This window comes from Manis javanica, chromosome 2 (assembly GCF_040802235.1).
Source record: "Manis javanica isolate MJ-LG chromosome 2, MJ_LKY, whole genome shotgun sequence".
NCBI lineage: Eukaryota > Metazoa > Chordata > Mammalia > Pholidota > Manidae > Manis > Manis javanica.
The window spans coordinates 57,933,623-57,949,322 of NC_133157.1; the positions used below are offsets into that span (position 1 = coordinate 57,933,623).

Consider the following 15,700-nt stretch of genomic DNA (forward strand, 5'->3'; position numbering starts at 1 on the left):
AGGAGGAGGCACGTTAATATCAAGGTAAGGAACAGGGCAAAGAAAAATAGTTAATATTTATTTATGGAACACATATTACATTCCTGGCACTATGATAAATGGTTTATCTGCAAGACTTAATATTCACACCTGCCTGTGAATTAAATACTATCTCAGCACATGTTACCAACAAGGAAAATAAGGCCGAGAGAAATACTTACTTCCTTAAAATGGCATGATCTTTAATAAAGTTGGAATTAGAATCTTAGGTCTAATTTTAGAACCCATGCACTTAATCACTATCTTATAAAAGAGAGTGGATATGAACACAGCATTGGTACATTATGAGATAAGCTTCTCCATTGAACTCTAAGGGTCCTGAAGGCAGAGATACCTTGCTTTCCAGTACTGATTTTTCCAGATCAACCAGATCAGTGACTTGACTTGAAATAGTATTGAGTAAATATCTAATGATAAGTTAGATGGGTGGTAGAAGAACTTGTAGATGGAATCAAAAGTTCACACTTGCTCAGGGTTATAAGCATTTACTATAATTTCACTTGGAGTATCAGGAAGTATGAAAAAACCTTAAAATCTTATAGCCATTATTCACCTTTTGGATTGCATGTAATTTTTACAACAAATATCCACATGAATATTCTTTTTTTTATTAAGGTATCATTGACAGACAGTCTTATGAAGGTTTCACATGAACAACATTGTGGTTACTACATTCACCCATATTATCAAGTTCCCCCCCTACACCCCACTGCAGTCACTGTACATTAGTGTAGTAAGATGCTGTAAAGTCACTACTAGTTTTCTCTGTGCCCCCATACACTATGTTCGCTAATCATAATCCCCTCAGTCCCCTTATCCTTACCTCCCTCCCTCCCCTCCCCTCCCCAACCCCTTCCCTTTGGAAACCACTAGTACCTTCTTGGAGTCTATGAGTCCGCTGCTGTTGAAGGAAGCAGTTTTGCTTTTTTCTTACACTCCACAAATGAGTGAAATCATTTGGTGCTTGTCTCTCTCCGTCTGGCTTATTTCACTGAGCACAATACCCTCTAGCTCCATCCATGCTGTTGCAAAATGGTACGATTTGTTTTCTTCTCACGGCTGAATAATACTCCATTGTGTGTATGTACCACATCTTTTTTATCCATTCATCTACTGATGGACACTTAGGTTGCTTCCATATCTTGTCTATTGTAAATAGTGCTGCGATAAACATGGGCAGTGCATATGTCTTTTTAAATCAGGGTCTTGTTTTCTTCAGATAAATTCCTAGGAGTGGAATTCCTGGGTCAAATGGTATTTCTATTTTGAGTTTTTTGAGGAACCTCCATACTGCTTTCCACAATGGTTGAACTAATTTACATTCCTACCGACAGTGTAGGAGGGTTCCCCCATCTCCACATCCTCACAGCATTTCTTGTTCCTTGTCTTTTGGATGTTGGCCATCCTAACTGGTGTGAGGTGATATCTTACTGTGGTTTTGATTGGCATTTTTCTAATAATTAGCGATGTGGAACACACATATATATTCTTAAGGGTAGATCATTATCTTATTTTTCACATAATGGCATAGAAGTTCAGGTATGTTAAGACCTCAACCAAAATCGCATAACTAGAAAATGATCAAACATGGGCTAGACCCTTGGCCTCCCCACATTTCTGTCCAGTGGACGATCCTCCAAGCTAATCAGTCTTTTATCATATAATTTCCCAAAATAGTTTAGGTAAAGGAAGGAAAGTTTAGATTGTTCAAATCATTTTTCTTAGGCTTTCTAAATATAAGCATTTATGAAACATTTGTAATTAATTAGTCATGGTGAAACTATGACCTACCCATAACTCTGTTTCCAGCACTACTTTTTAGGTAGCTGTTTTCTTTTGCCCTTTATAGTGTTTCAGTACCTCAGCACTGTGAAAAATTTACAGTCCATGTATATTTTTTAAAATTATCTTTGCACACTTTTTTTTTTGCAGTTAAATAATGTTGCTAGCTGAGGACAACTGCTAATATCTAGCTAAAAACAAATAATAAAGGCTCTTTGAAGGAGATGAATGCTCCATTCATAAGAAGGGTTTCAAGTTGTATGGTGAATTGAGGAAAAGAAACAATATTTTAATTAAAAATAGCAAGACTGCAAAAGCTCATATTAATATCAATGACTGAGAAATGTACTGAAGCAGAGGTTAACAGAATTCTTCATAACACCTACAAATATGCCTTCCCATTGGCTTATTAGGAATGCAATTTGTTAGTCTTTAGTCAAGTTAAGCTTGACATTCTATTGATAATGGACACTTAGCTCCTGTCACACAGAGCATCTTCCATCTTTCAAAGGATCAGTTCTGCATTCCACCCACAGAATATTCTGATTGATTTTGCAAACCTGAATTTTAAACTAAAATGAGTTATTTGTCAATTACTTGAATAGCATAGAGAAATTAAGCTATAGTGTAAGTTATCTTTCTTTACCTTAAATGTAGGGTCAGCTTTCCACAGCTGGAATGTTATCACCATGTTGGCCTAATGATTTATTTGAAAAAGCTATATACACACACATATATGCATAGATATTATATCTAAATTATATTGTGTAATATAAGTGCGATGCATAGGGTTTGTGGGGTTAGATGTGTCAATAATATTATTCAACTCTTTCATGTGGCAGAAAAAAAAGCAAAAACTGAAAAGGTTTCATTGATTTACTGAAGATACCTCTTTGACAAGTTACATAACCCATACTAGAATTGAAGTGTTCAGATGCCCAGGGATGCATTTTGTTCCCTATCTTTCTTCAGTAATATGCAACATAGTATAATATTGGGAAATATTATGAAAATACCTTAAGAACCACTATCCCCCTATGGCTCTTGATACCAGCACCGTACTTCAATAAGTAAATCTCACCCATATAAGTCTTACACATGTCTCTTATCTGTCCCTACTTGATACAGCAATATTTAAATATGTATATAAGTTTACAAAACCAGAGATTATATGTTGTGTCCTTCTCCTTTTAAACTAGACTTCAAATAACATAATTATCATTTTCATGTGTGGCTTTTCCCTTTGGATATTGTATCTGACCTTGAATAAAGCAACATTCATGACCTCAATCCATTACTGAAAATATCAGTCATATTTATCAGGCTGTGTGTTTTAATTTAGCATAATTTGGCACCAAACAAAGCCATAAAAAATAAAATATGAGCTGGTCACTCATTATTACTTACACCTAACGAAAGGTTTATCTATGGAATTTCATAGTCAGGTCATATGCCTTTAAATAGACAGGCAAAACAGAGGAATAGAACATTTTGTTGACAGGTAAATGTGAATCAATCTGGTTGCATTCAAAAGGAAATAAGCTCTTTTCAAATAATATAAAATGCAAAATGATTGCCTGTTGGTGAGGAGGGGGTCTTATCAGCTTTGCTTCTCAGAGAAATGATTGCCATATTCTAGCTGGAGGAATATATGCTGCAGCTTATCTTGTAACTTCTCTGCCGTCTCTGATATTAACAGTTGATTTTCTGTAGTTACTCTTCTTCCCCTTCTTCCCTCCTCCAGTGTAAATTAGTTCCCCCAAATCTACATCTAGCCATCATTTTCTTATCAGTCTTGCAAAAAAGATGATTATTTCATTATTGGTTTTGAAGAGTCTTTCATATTAAATGTGCAGCTCTGGTGGTTTCAGGCAGACATTTAACAGACTCTTTATTTGTTTTATTCTTTGTCTCATCATCTTAGAACCCCTGGAGACTGAGTCTTTTGTAGTAACAAACAAGAATAAAGGGAAATTATGAATTGTTGCTTCCACAGAAAATACAGCATTCATCAGGAATTCCTGGTGGGATAGAAACAGGTAGACTTCAGACAAGTGAAAACAATTGTACTCACCTATGAAAACCTTTCATAACTAAGATACATGTCTTGCAAGTCTTTTATTATGCGAGTATCTAGGCAGTGTCCTTCTTTTGGGGCTAAAGCTGTGCTATATTGTTCTAAGGTTGCTAATGAAAGATTTTTCAGCATATAAATTAATTTTTTCATATGAGAACTACATTCTTGATTTTCTCTCAAATACTTTTTTTTTTCTTACAGCACTGTTTTGTTTTGTTTTTTTCATCTTTGGTAGATAGAATTTAACATTAACTCTCTGATTTACTGAGCAGACATGTCCTGGATTCCTGATATTGAACAGCTATGGGGAAAGTGTAGGTACCATGCCCTCATTTTTAGATTAAGATGATTTAGAACAGCCTGAAAGCACTAGTCTCACACTGTCCCTGTACTCCTTTGATCATATTTTGATAACTTTTTCAGAAGCAGTACAAAAATTGGGTTAGCTATTAAAGTATAAGTCAGTTTATATTGGGGCAACATGAAAATGGCCTAATATAACTCATGTTTCTCCTTAATGTACAAATCAAGTTTTTTATTATCTACAAAAATCAAAGATATCCACGAGACCTAATTTCCTAGAATTGTACAACCTGATGACTACTATTGTTTATATTATCTTACTTACATTTAGAAATCCTTATTCACATCTGTATATTTTGATATAATTAATTGATTCAAACAACTAAAATATGAATTTGATTCTTATATTGCCTTGGGTTCATATATCCACTTGTAAGGTATAACCATATTACAGTGCTACAGTAAAGAATCAAAACATTGACTTCAACTTCAGATAGGGTTTTTATCAGGGACCATTGACACAATGTGAAATGCGTTTGCCCCATTGGCACAGTATACTTAGGAAAATAAAAAGTGTGTTTGTTACCTATTGGTCAGTACGATATTATCCCAAAAACATAGCAGCTTAAAACAATAAATATTTATTATCTCATAATTTCTATGGTGTAGCTCAGTACCTCTGGCTCAGGATCTCTTGTTAGACTGAAATCAAGGTATCAGCCAGGATTGGGGTCAAGGCCTAAATGGAAGAGGATGCTCTTGCTAGTATACCAACGTAGCTTTTGTCAGTGCTCAGAAGATCCACTGTCAGCTCATTCAGTGACTGTTAACAAGCCGAAGGTATGCTCAGATATAAAGCAGAGCTGGTAATCCCTTATCACATAGGTCATTAGGTCTACTCCATGGCAGCTCACTTTCTCTAGACTGAGGACTCTAAGGAAAAAAGAATGAAAGAAGATGAGTAAGCAGGAAGTCACAGTCTTCTAAAATCTAATTTCTTTAACAATATCCCATCACTTTTGCAGCATTCTTTTCATTAGAAACAAGTCATTAAGTCTAATGCACACGCAAGGAGAGGGAATTACACAAGTGCACAAATGCCAGGAGATGGCTTCTTTGAGATCCATTTTAGAAGCTCTTGACCACAATCTAGCCTTTGGTCCCCAAAGGTTAATGTGCCTTCCACATACAAAAGAAGGCTCACTTTCTCTGAGTCCCCAAAGTCTCATCCTTTTACAATAAATCAGGACATGCTAGGTTACACTGCGGTAGCACTTGGTTGGAAACCTTGGCAGTAGAATCCCAGGGTCTTCTAACAATGGAGTTTTATTTCTCAGTCAGACTGCACATCCGTCATGGGTTGGCTAAGGATTCTTCTCATGTTGTCCTCACTCAGAGAGTGTCCAAGATCACTGGGGCTGGAGGGAGGGAGGAATAAATTGGTCACTGGCTGTTAAAGATTTCTACTTGAGAATGGCATGAGTGACTTCTCAAATAACAGAGCCACATTAATTTTAAGGGCATAAAGAAATATATTTCTACCTTGTGCCTGAAAAGAGAAACAGAAATATGAATGAACAACCCAAAAAGCTAACATAATGAGAATGGATAAAATTATATATTTCACCTCTGTCTAGATATAATATCAAAATGATTATGAACTCAATTTTAGTATGCTTAAATCATCCCACAAATACCAAGTTCTTTTGCACACCTGGCTTGCACAAAATGCTAAGGACTAAAATCAGAGAAAAGAGCCATTCCTACCTTCTGATTTTTCAACATAGTGGGCAAAGAGATATGTATATAAATACTTTGAAAGTAGAAATCCTTATAAAGTGTCACTTAAGACATAGTAGAAGCATTCAATGCAGATTTGAGGAGAGAGGAGATGAGAGAGGACTAGATAAACTCTGATGAGTTCTGATAGATGTGTAGAAATAGACCAGGTGAAGAAAGTCAAGAAATGTCTCAACGTTTCTTTAATAAAATTAATTGATGATGGTTATCTTCTAGGTGAAAAGCTCCAATTCTTCTGCATATGCAGTTAACTACTGCCTTAGCCTGAACAAGTAACTGGGCAACTGTGCACCTAGACTTCCTCATCTGTGAAATGAGAAGGTTTAATTAGATGTTGCCCAAGACCTCACTCAACTATAAAAATCTATGGTTATTCCTTCTCTAGAGGATATTTTTCAGAAGCAACTTCTATAGGATAATTATAAAATAATTACTTTCTAAAGCAATCACTTACTAAAATGGTTCAATAAATACCTATGGGAAATTCCCATATCAAAAATATAGTGGAATTGTATTCCCATCCCTTCTGAGACACAGTATGTTCAAACTTATCACAAAAAGAATAAAATGTAGTTTAAATAGACTGACATAAAATCAGTCTATTTAATCAGTTCTTCATGGCAAGCTTCTACTCTTGTCATATTTTTCATCATTAATCTGCCACCCTGGACATTTCTAATGATGCTCATGTATAAAGATATCGTTCCCATTTTTTTTAGTAAGGTATTGTTGATATACAGTCTTATGAAGGTTTCACATGAGCAACATTGTCGTTATTCGCCCATATTATCAAGTCCCCCATCACACACACACACCATTGAAGTCACTGTCCATCAGCATAGTAAGATGCTATAGGACACTCTTCCCATTTTATATACTGTTTTTGTTTACTTACTTTCAAAAAGATTTCAGTCTCCCGCAATCCCCCTACACACATACAATTTATTTTGCACTTCTGCAATTTTGAAATTTTGAAAATCTGTTGCTGGGTTGATTTACATCCTCATAATTCCACAGATTACCATGCTCTCCATTCAACTCTCCAGCCTTGTATGAGTCCCTTTACTTCAGGGAGAATCCTTGGCTATGACCTTCAAGTCTTCACTACTCACACAGCGCAACCCTTACTCTCATATCAGTCAACTGAAACCAGGGTCAGAGGTCCTCCCTTATCCACTTCAAGCTTTCACTCCCTCTCTCTTCTTTCACTGGTCTAACCTAAACTCTCAAAGCAAATACCCCTACCAAGCACTGGAGAAGACATGGGACAGCAGGAGCACTTGCATATTTCAGGGGATTATACTTAATACAACCACTTTGGGAAGCTTTTGACATTATCTACTGAAGTTGAACAAATGCATCCCAGATGATCCAGCAATTCCACTCTTCATTATATACAACATATGTATCAAGAAATATTTACAAAGATCTTTATTACAGCATTAATTGTAATTGCTCTAAACTAGAAGCGACCCAACATCCATCAATTATGGAATTGATATATAGTGTGGTTATAGTCAGATGATATTTGACAAATGAATGAAACCAGTAAACACACTGCTAAGAAACCAGACACAAAGTAATCTGTAACCTAAGAGTATATTTATATAATGTTCAAGGCAGATCTAAACTACAGGGTTAGAAATCATGATAATGTTTGTTTACCTTTGATGAAGAAGGAGAAATGGGATTGGGAGGGAGCATGAGGTCTCTGTAGCTCTAGAAATGGTCCGTATTTTGACATGGGTGGTGGTTGCCCTGCTGTTTGCTTTTGTATGATCCATTGTTTATGCAGTTTTCTGTACGTTCACTGTACTTTGACTTAGAAAATAGTTTAAAAAGTACCCGGGCTTCCAAGAAGGTCTGCTTGTTTTATTAAAGGGACCATGTGGACACATAAAATCAAAAACTCTCATTCTTTAGTGATGGGAGGCATAATGAATTTCCCAGTTTGTATATCCTGCTCATATGTATCATGAAAATATTACATTCCAGTAACCTTTATCATTGTACAATATTTTTCCTAAGTTATTGTTAGTTACAATGTGGTTTGAGGCAGCATTTGTTGGTGGTGGTGGTGTTCAGTTGACAAAACTCTAAACTATTCACTATATAAAAACTGTATATATATATATAATGAGGTGGCATTCGGAAAAGAACAAAAGAAAAAAGCAAAAGGCAGGGAGGAAGGAAGAAAGGAAGAAAAAACAAGCAATGATATGTCACTTAGGAGACCTAACAAGTTTGACAAAACATAATCTTGTCCTCATCTATCCTGCTTTTCTACTGTGTGATCTGCATGTTCAGGAGGGACTTGACAGTTTTGCCAGACAGGTTCCTTTAGGTATTTCAAATTTTGTTCCTGAATTTTTGCTACTAGTGTTGTTTTTCTAGTATGAACTTGAATCTATGAAAATGAAAAATATGGCTAAAGGAAAACCTGTGCAAACATTTTGAAATAGAGAATGGATGTTTCCTAATGAAATATCCTTCCTATGGAATTTTAAATTAAAGGGTCACAGTTGATTGTACTGATGTACAATTGATTTAAATTGACATACTATTTTCAAAATCAGGTTGTGAGGTGGTGGTTGTGTGTGTGTGTGTGCTTTAGAATAGGGTTAGCAGCCAAAGAAAACTTCATATGAGGTAAACTCTTTTCTAATTTAAATAGAAGTGTAGAAAGCATCACAATATAGCATATAAATGAAATTGAAGCTTTTCTGTTGAAATAAATTCTTTTTAGATTTTCAGGTTTTAATTAAAACTATGCTTGTTACACAGAGTCATGAGCCATTAATGAACCTTGAAATTTTCACACTATAACAGAAGGGGTACCATATAGTAAATATAAATTATGTATGTATATATATTTTGTGAGGAAGCCCAAAGTAGTTTTATGGGTCAGAATGTAAAATATACATGAGTTAATCCTAGCTAATTCCATTTAAAACATAAAAGATGACATGCTTTTGATATAAAACAAACTTAATGGAAAGCTTTCAATGAGATGTTTGTTATTTCTTGGTAAAACAACAAGAATTGGGTTTATGACCCAAGTAAATAGAAACCTTCACAACCTATTACATCCATTTCCTGTGTACATTTGTAAATACTAAACCTGTACCAGTCCAGACTATACCTCACCATAGACAGTTCTGCTCTTCAAAGTTACTGACTTTGGCTCTTACAGTTTCCTCAGAAACAACAATCAGTCAGAACTTTGCCAGGCAGCATGGAAATGAAGGGTCCCAAACCACGACACCAGCTCCCTTCTTGCTGGCTTTACCCACTCATCCAACAGCGTCAGGCATGTTCCATGAGCTGGAGCTTGCTTGGCTGAGCCAACGGCTGAAAATCCATTTTCTCCTGCTTATGAGAATTCATGATCCATTCTTCCTCAATCTTGAGAAAAGAAAACAAAATTGAGTCATAATAATCTGCAGTTTGACCACAGTAGGAAGCTCAGTTGACCTAAACACTAAAGTGGACTTAGAAAAATTGACTTTTTTATATTTGTAGCAAGTATTAGATACTTTCTATTGTTTCCTCTACTACCTCGACAGGTTTTAGGTTGATAGTTGTATTCTGGAAGGAAAAGTAGCTTTCTGAAGGCCTGGGAAACAGAAGAGTAGTCTTATGTATATGAAAACTTTAAGAAATGGCTGCAGCTCCTAAATCCAGTGTGCTTTTGCCTGACACTAAAGACAAAAGTGCTTTGCCAAGGTAAATTACATATTAACAATGAAGTGAATGAACTACAAATCGATTAAAGCTACCGTAAGATCTAGCCTAAAGATGCCATTCAGAAATTCTCTACATGCGTTGTCGAACAGTGCCTGAGGATTTTTACTTCAGGTTAAAAGGCACTTGCGTATCTTAACGTCTATCCTAATGATTTTCTTGTTCATTTTCCTTTTAATTCTTCCAAATGGTAGCAAGGCAATCTGACCATCTCGTCTATGTTCTCCTTACTTAAATAGGGCTGCAAGTAATGGAAATATGAACCCGAAAGTTAGATTCTGCTGAGCAGGACTAAATTTAACCAGCAAGTAGATGATAGTAAAGAGACAGATGGATGAGATTTATGAAGAGACCTTTTGGAAGTGGCCTCAAAGAGGTGGTTGCTCTAAAGGAATCAGTGCACACAGTGTTTTGACTGTCGGAAGAAGGGGGAGAAAGATGTGTCAGCAATAAACACGTGGAGGCATGCAGACCGAGACTTGGTAATGCTTGTCAGATGTCTCTATTTTTGTCTTAATTTCAAAAGCTATTTCATTGTACTGTGAGAAGAGCAGAAGGCCTTGGTTCTGTGATTGGTTATTGTTTTGAAAAGGAAAGAAGATTACCTTTCATTTTCTTTCCATTGGTGTTATAACCCCGGTGGGGATGGAAAGGACATTCCAAATCATTGTCACTGCAGCAAGGGGCTTTTGATTCTGTTACTTTTAAGTAACAGACTAAGATTTTGCAGTGCTCTCACCATCTTACCAAAAACTGCATATAGCAGCCTACAGAAACAATTTTGCAAGAAGATTTTGAGGTTGCCACTTGCTTTGAACTTCTAAGCAAAATCGGATTTTACCTTTAAGGTGTTTACAAAAGGTATTTTGAAGCCTTGGTCAATGAAGCCTTGTATTTCTTACCAAAGGAATAACTGTACTTAGAATAATAATTCCCATATATTTTCATAGTGCATTTTATCATATAGAATTCAATCCATTACAAAAATAGAAAGAGTGGTCATTATGTGCCATATACAGTGTCAGGGGCTCAGCTAAAACCTGGAACAAACAAACCAGTCTCTGGGGGTAATGTAATTTATATTCTAATGGGGATGTCTGGGTAAGCTAAGTACTCTAACATCCGATATTTTAGTGGTGTAAGAAACTGAAGTTTAATTCTCATTTACAAAAACTCCAATGTTAATAGATGTTCCTAGTCAGGGTGAGGTGAGGGATGGTCGTCTTTGTAACACTCTAATGTGAAAAGACATAATTAATGGGGGTGAGGGGTGTTCCTGAAAACTGTGGATGGAGGACCAAGCTCTTCCTCTCTTGTGGATTTTTCCTCTTCTAGGTCCTTAGAGATTCTAACTGATAGGGAACACAGAATAAAGGATCATGTACGAGATGAAGGCCAGGTCTGATAGCAGCATAATTTATATCTAGCTTTACTCCATTGTGAAGAATTCAGCCACATGGTCACATCTATCTGTAAAATATCATCTGGTTCCATAACAAGAACAGGGAAATGATTTGGTGAACAGCTAGCCAGATTCTGTGACACCAAGTAATGTAATAAGATGAGAAAGGAAGTACACAGAGCTGTTGGAACATCTAGGAGACACATCTGTGTGACAATAGGTGGAGAGCAGGATATAGAGGAAAGATTTCTGCATAAGATAACAGCTTCCCTGGCAACTGAAGGAGGAGTAAGAATTGAACATGTGAAAAAGAGCTAGAAGAAAGTTATCTGGACAGAAGGAAGCAATTCTGAAAATGAACAAGAAAATCATTAGGATAGACGTTAAACCTTGCAAAATTATTCTATTGAGGAATAGACAAAGTGCTTTTTCATATGTTTCAGTGGTGTGGATTTTAAGAAATTAATGAGACTCTTTCACATAAATGCAGTACTTAGAAGATTTAGGATTCTTCCATGCTGGCTTGTCCCAGGATGAGTAGGACAGAGAGGAACTTTCTTTAATTTGGCTTTGAAAGTTTAACAACTTAGGTGGCATCCAGGTCCGTAAAAGCCAAAGGAGGGAAACTTTGAAATGCATTATGTAATTTCTGGGAATCAGCAAAGACAGACATTCAGTAGACTTGAACTAGATGTTGTAAGAAGGCAGTTTAGCCATTTTATGTTAGACATGTTAGTCTCAATTCAAAATTTTAATTCAATTTTAAGTCAGTATTCTCTGCTTTACAGAATGATTTTTGGCATTAAAATTAAAGATTATAGCACATAAACTCGATGCTACTCATTTCTCCTCTTGCCTTTTCTCTTGCCTGTCTGAAACCACCTTTAAAAAAGAGATGGAAAAAATGTAATATCTTAAAGGCAATTGAGGGTTTGAAATATTTTTCTAAATAATTTCAATTTCTGTCTTTCAGATTAGTTTCTGAACTTCTTGAGGCCAGGAACTGTGTCTGAAATTATCTACACTGGCTAACATAAGGTGAGCCCACAAAACATCTTAACTTGTTCCTGTCTTTGGGTGCCGGTACCTAATATAGTACCTGGTATATAGTTGACACTCAACAAATATTGGTTAAGTTGGATGGATGAAATAATTGGATGTTATATTCTACTCACGTGATATCCTCTTATAAAATATACCCAGATTAAGTTGTTCTTTATTATGGATGATGATTTTTTATTTTATAAATAAAATTACAACATACTCAAAACAATGGAATAACCAGAAAATGATCTGTCAGTTTTCAGTTCTGGTTTCATGGATGACATTAGTTTAAAGTGTGTGGGAAATCTAATGGGTTAAAGTTTTGAACAAGAGCAGCAGATGCCTATAGATTTAAATGTTGATTGAATTGAGCTCCTATGCTATGAAATTATTAGCTCTCGGCAGTGATCTCGCCTACATAGTTTATTGTGGTTCTGGAAGCTACAAAACTATTTATTGTTAATGAGGGAATAAAGTGAGAAAACAGATTAGCAAATAGATTAGCAATTTTTTAAATGTCTAATCTCTGTTAAACAATATCAGGTTATCATGTAATGCATTCAGTTCTCACTACTTTGCAACAAAATTTTTGCTATTAACACAGCTTTGTTACCTTTTATATCTTTTCTCTAACATTTTATCTATCATAATGCTTCCTGATAAAATCCTCTATGAAGTACAGTATTTTTCTTTCCCATTGCAGCTCAATAGTGTATCTGAATCTTAAAAGATAATTTTTTGAAATAAAAATTCCTGTGTTCTCTCTCTAGCATATTTAATCTATTGGTTTACCATTTAAAATTATTAGCTAGTATAAATATACGGTGAATTGTAAGATAAACTTCTATTATTTTTAATTGATGTTTCTAACCACAAATTTTGTAAATAAAGCTTAAACAGTTTAAAAGTTCTTTAGCATGCTCAAATGCTCTTCTCTCTCTTCTCTGCTGAAAATATTTTATGCTCAGCTTAAAGGAAAGAATACCACCTCCTATGTTTCCTGCAAACTTCATTTTGGGGTTGATGCTTCTTATGACTTAAGAAAAAAAATCTCTATAAACACAAAGGTCCTTCCAAAACAAAGATACCATTGAAGTCAAATTAGATGAGAATTAAGAAAGAGAGCTGGACTTTGTAGTAAATGTATTTCAGGCTCTCAGCCTGTTTCCCCTTTGGTTCCTCATTACTTGTGTTTTATATATTAATATTCATCTCACAAAGCTGTCTTGAATTTCCCTAGTCTTCATCTGAATTCCCGTGTGTCTTTGTTTATGACTCCCCTATGATATGTGTGATATGAATCACTGTGCTGTATGGCTCAGTAATTGGTACACCATCAGTCCCCATTTTCTGAGCACATTATGTTCCAGAATGAATTTTATAAAACGGTCGTTTGGGAATCTAAAGTTCATACTCTTATAGAACTAATAAGACATTATTATGTTTCTATTTTTTTTAAGTTCTATTTCTCTTTGAGCTAGTACCAATAGAAATATCTCAGATAAACCTCCATTTGTGATACACTTCTTCAGAACAAATCCATTATAAGGGGTAAATTGCAGAGATTCTAAATCTAGACTTGCCTAGGTTCTCTGCTACTTACAGATTGTTGGATCTCAGGCAAATTATTCAAGTCTGTGTGTCTGAGAATTCTCATCTGTAAATTGGGGATAATAATAGTTACTTTTCAGGCTATTGTGAAGATTAAATGAGACCATATGTGAAAAGTGCTTTAGAACAGTACCTGACATATAGTGGGGGGGTAGATAGGAAAGTCTGTGTCATCTTTTCATTGAAACTCGGAGTATTGAGAACTTATCCACCCATGTAAAAGTGTATTTGAAAGTGGAAATGTGGAATACAAGTATTTTAGAAGTTCACCTTCTAGAAATAGAATAGATACTTCTGACCACACTCATGGTCAGAAAGAATATAACGAACTACCTCTTCTATAAAATACAGATCTAATGCATTTTTGGTGTACCTGTATTGCCAAGATGAGTAAAAATAGAAACAAAATATGGTAACCATCTTCATCTCACCGAAATTAAATAAAAGGAAATTAAATAAATAAAATAAAATAAATTAAATAAATCTCACAGAAATTAAATAAAAGGAAAAACAGCAATGATTATTATGAATGCTAGTAATTCAGCCCTTCGGATGCGCTGAGCATAAAGTGAAGCGCTGTACACATTATCCTCTTTTCTCCCTGTTACAGATGAAACAAACCAGTGGTTCAAGGAGGGTAAGATCGCTCACAGCTAATGAGAGTTAGAGCAAGAATGCAAAGCTCAACCTTTCTGACTTTAAAATCTTCAAATATTTCCACTCTGTCATAGACAGTACTGTGAGCCAGACCTGAAAGTTTTTTTTTTCGGATTAATGTTTACACATTCTAATGGATGTTAGAGCTTTTCTGCCACTTAATAAATCTACCTAGTTCTTTTGAATCCTGCCTTCTTCATATTGTCTGCACAAATATAAGACATTTTACAAACAAATGGGGGAAGCCCAGGACAATTTATTTAGGGCATCATTTGAGTACTGTGTCCCAAATTATCTTCTCCATTTGTCTGAGATCACTAGCTCACTGGCAATGTTGCTGTAGGGCATGGTCTTAGAAATTTCTCTTTCCCTTTGTAGTCCATGAATGTTATATCATCAGCCTTGAATGCAGGCATCTACCTCTAACATATTACAAAATGTTGAACTTATTAATCTTGCCAAAGAAAAGACAGTCTTCTTATTTATCCCTTAACTATCCTTTATTCCCTAAACATATTTAACTGTTTTTTATTGACATATAGTTGATACACAATATTATATTGATTTCAGGTGTACAACATAGTATTCAACAATTACATACATTACAAAATGCTCACCAAAATCAGTGTAGTTACCATCAATCACAATACAAAGTTATTAGAATGTTATTGACTATATACTTATGCCATACATTTCATCCCTGTGACTTTTACTTTATAATAATTGGAAGTTGGTACCTCTTTATTCCCTTTGCTTATTTCAACCACAGCCCTGCCTCTCCCCTAGGGCAATCACCAGTTTGTTCTCTTTATGTATGAGTCTATTTCTGTTTATTTTTTAGATTCTACATATAAGTGAAATCACATGGTATTGTCTTTCTTTGTCTCATTTATTTTACTTAGCAAAATACCCTCTAGGTCAATCTATGTTGTTGCAAATGGCAAGATTTCATTATTTTATGACCGAATAATATTATATATATATATATATATATATAGTATATCCCTTAACTATCCTTTATTCCCTAAACATATTTAACTTTTTTATTGACATATAGTTGACACACAATATTATATTGATTTCAGGTGTACAACATAGTATTCAACAATTACATACATAACAAAATGCTCACCACAATCAGTGTAGTTACCATTGATTCTATATTAGATTTTACATATAAGTGATTATACTTATAAGCGATAATATATATATATACCACATCTTTATGCATTCATCTATCG

The 15,700-nt window shown here is 35.0% G+C and overlaps 1 protein-coding gene across 1 annotated transcript in view; it reads left to right on the forward strand.

Moving 5' to 3' along the window:
• PTPRD (protein tyrosine phosphatase receptor type D) overlaps positions 1 to 15,700 on the forward strand; it is a 2,165,650-nt gene that overhangs the window by 1,378,788 nt on the left and 771,162 nt on the right. Inside the window, exon 7 of the mRNA XM_073228519.1 lies at positions 12,121 to 12,185. The gene's annotated coding sequence lies outside the window, so the exon portion shown is untranslated. The remainder of the gene's footprint in view (positions 1 to 12,120; positions 12,186 to 15,700) is intronic.